This window comes from Limulus polyphemus, unplaced genomic scaffold (genome assembly GCF_000517525.1).
Source record: "Limulus polyphemus unplaced genomic scaffold, Limulus_polyphemus-2.1.2 Scaffold7269, whole genome shotgun sequence".
Taxonomy (NCBI): domain Eukaryota; kingdom Metazoa; phylum Arthropoda; class Merostomata; order Xiphosura; family Limulidae; genus Limulus; species Limulus polyphemus.
Window position 1 is genome coordinate 1 of NW_013672879.1, and position 4,174 is coordinate 4,174.

Here is a 4,174-nt window from a genome sequence, read left to right on the forward strand (position 1 = left end):
ATGACCCATGCAGCATGTTCGTACTTGTTAAACAACCCCTCTTTCTTTAACTAGATATGACCAATGTAGCATGTTCGTACTTGTTAAACAACCCCTCTTTCTTTAACTAGATATGACCAATGTAGCATGTTCGTACTTGTTAAACAACCCCTCTTTCTTTAACTAGATATGACCAATGTAGTATGTTCGTACTTGTTTAACAACCCCTCTTTCTTTAACTATATATGACCAATGTAGCATGTTCGTACTTGTTTAACAACCCCTCTTTCTTTAACTAGATATGACTAATGTAGCATGTTCGTACTTGTTAAACAACCCCTCTTTCTTTAACTAGATATGACCAATGTAGCATGTTCGTACTTGTTTAACATCCCCTCTTTCTTTAACTAGATATGATGATGTAGCATGTTCGTACTTGTTTAACGACCCCTCTTTCTTTAATTAGATTCCAAAAACTGAAGACATAACTTAGAAAAGTTAAGACGATATATACATGAGGCGAATTTATTCTTTCCCAACTGATCCCGTGAGAGATATGCTAATCGTTTCTTTTTTTCTTAGCTCTGTAAACTACAACCTTTTGATACCCTGACCTGACAAATATTAGATCATAGTTAGATCAACATCCAAGTAAGGATCCACACGAGCTAATGATCTTTCTCTCCTTTTTAAGCTAATTATTCAGACTCCCACGGCAACTAGCCTTGTTACAATGGAAACACGGGTTTGTTTGGCGTTCCCATGACAACATATTTACGAAATAATATTTCTCTGCAGGAACAGTTATTTCTAGGCTGCAGAGATTTAAATTATGTACGACACCAGTCTCCCATTCTTTGGCCTTAGGCCAATCGACGTTTTGATTTGAGTATCACGCCCATAGAATTCCTTTGTATGTCAATCAAATACTGACGTCATTACCATAGATTCCTGCAGTGGCAATATCAACAAATATCGGACGCGCGTGCAGGAACGCGAAAAGCTGTTATGTGTAATGATAGTCATGCAGGATTCTTGTTTATATTAGTTTGTGAAAGTCGCTCTGTTATGTGTAATGATAGTCATGCAGGATTCTTGTTTATATTAGTTTGTGAAAGTCGCTCTGTCTTTAACGTTAAGTGTGTGGACAACCATAACGGTATTTAAGACTTCTCATACACAAATGCATGCTTATATTATACGTTTGTACCCGATAAAGGAATTATTAAAATAGTTAAGTGAGACGTGACCTTAACCACTAGAGAAATACTCGTTTTTATCCTAACCAATTTGTAGTTTTTTATTGTTATTTTCCAACAGAATCGGTAAAGTATTAAAACAAACTGTAAACAATCCGAAATACTATACAACCATACTGAACACAACATCAAGTATTATACAACCACACTGAACACAACACCAAATACTATACAACCATACTGAACACAACACCAAATACTTTACAACCACAATGAACACAACAACAAATACTATACAACCACACTGAACACAGCATCAAGTATTATACAACCACAGTGAACACAACACCAAATACTATACAACCACACTGAACATAACACAATATATTATACAACCACACTGAACACAACACCAAATACTATACAACCATACTGAACACAACATCAAGTATTATACAACCACACTGAACATAACATCAAGATTATACAACCACACTGAACACAACAGCAAATACTATACAACCATACTGAACACAACAGCAAATACTATACAACCATACTGAACACAACACCAAATATTATACAACCACACTGAACACAACACAATATATTATACAACCACACTGAACACAACACCAAATACTATACAACCACACTGAACACAACACCAAATACTATACAACCATAATGAACACAACACCAAATACTATACAACCACACTGAACACAACAGCAAATACTATACAACCACACTGAACACAACACCAAATATTATACAACCACACTGAACACAACACCAAATACTATACAACCACACTGAACACAGCATCAATACCTTCAATGTAACCAAACTATACAAAATAACTGGAAGTGAAGAGGGAAGGCAGCTAGTTAATATCACCCACCGCCAACTCTTTGGGTGCTCTTTATCAACAAACAGTTGGGTTGAATGTCACATTATATCTCCTCTCCATGGTTGAAAGAGTGAGAACGTTCTGGAGCGAGATTCGAACCTTCGACTCTCAGCTTGCGAGTCGAGTGCCCTGCCCCCCCAAACCATGCCAAGCTTGTTTATATATTAAAAGCTACTTGAAACCGACATGATAAATATGATTAAATATCAGAAACTACTTGTCCTAAAGGAACAACGTTTCATTCGAGAAACCTTAGTTTTATTCAGGAAAGAGTGGACTTCATACAGCATGTTTCATACCTATTTCCAAGTCTTTCTCTCGCTCTATAACATTTATCTCTTTCTCAATAATACCAGATTGATGGCTTCAACAACACGTGTATCCCTGCACAGGATAATACGAGGAATAATTAAGGTTGACCAGACCACATGATGCTTGCTGCAGTCTCGTTTAAGGTTAGGCTTGATACGCTGATTGGGAATGACGAAACGCTTATTGAACATTATATATGGCAGTTTGAAACACCCTGTAACTTTAAATAAAACTAAAGATTCTCAATGTGTCGAAACTTAGTTCCCAAGTTGTCAAGTACAATTTAAAATATCGTATTTGTAAATGTTTTTTTTAATAATCACCTCTTAGGTAGCATCGTGGTCGTTTGACGCAGAAGTTCAAGTATAAAAACCAATTAAGTAATTAGATATTTTTTATACTCTGAACTACAAATAATCATGTTTATTGTGTCCTACATAGAAATCAATGACAATGCTCACGAGAAAACTGGTGATTTATCTCTTATCTAATTCAAGTGTTTTGAATTCTAAACGAGACCTTACACACCGCGAGGGCTAACGGCACAAATCCAAGAACCCTAAGAGTAATTTCCAAGGAAAAGAGAGGCTGCCAGACTATGGCTACTTTTAACCTAATAACGAAACTGACTGTCCAAGTTATAACTCCTCCACTGCTGAAATTATATAATAACTTATGTCAAGAGAGCTGCTAAAATAACTCCAATTAATAAGCAATGAGCAACAGGAAAAGAACCATAAGTTTGTACTATTTCATCAGTTGGGTACACTCACTGCTAGTGGTGTTTTTGGCCTTTAACCTAAGAACACCTGACGAGGTTGGGCGGAGTGTGTTCAGAGGCTTATGGTGGCTCGAATCTTGGGCCTTCTGATCTGCAGCTCATCACGCTAATCACTCGGTCACTGAAACGAAACTCTGGAACTACGTACAACACCAGAAGAACCGAGTTTACAGTTGTGAAAATAATTTCCCAGAGGATTAAACCTTGGGCTTCAATCATGAGATTATGAAAACTCACTAGCATGTTATTATATTATTCAACGAATTCATGTAAGTACTTGATAATAATATTCTTATATAACCTATAAATTCATAAAATATATTTAGTACAGAAACGGCCGTTCCTGTATTTGAAGATAATACGCCCTATAGTATACTTTGCACTTTGAATGATTTAACGTACGAATATTCTAATCACTTGATACAATAAAGTATTATTTCACAATTGAGGAAGAAAAAAAAAGCAAATATAATTATACCTTTCACAAAAATGTACAACTGTCTTTGTTTTTTTCATCGATTCTGTAATAATATAGTTTCACTCAGTGCCGACGATTTCAAGTATCAGTTGTAAAATACTGTGTATTTAGTACAAAGCTCCACAAAGGGGCTATCTGTACTTTGTCCATCCCGAATAATCGAACCTCGGATTTTAACATGTAAGTCTTGAAACTTATCGCTTACCCACCTGGAGGACGGAATCAAATAAGACCCAATTATTTTATTAAATCATCAAATTGTTTTGTTATTATTAAAATACACCAACTTATGCACACACACACACACAAATAAAATAAAATTTAATTTAGTTTAGTTTAAAATACCCGTAATGAACAAAGCACATATAATCCAGTGTGTAGCAGCAACCACACCAAAACAATTTAATTAAAAACCTAATTAATGTATTTGCTGTTTTGTTGAAATAGGGCAAACATTCCCAACCAGGGGTACATTTGCACTTCTCGGGGGGTACATAGGGGTCTGAGAGTAT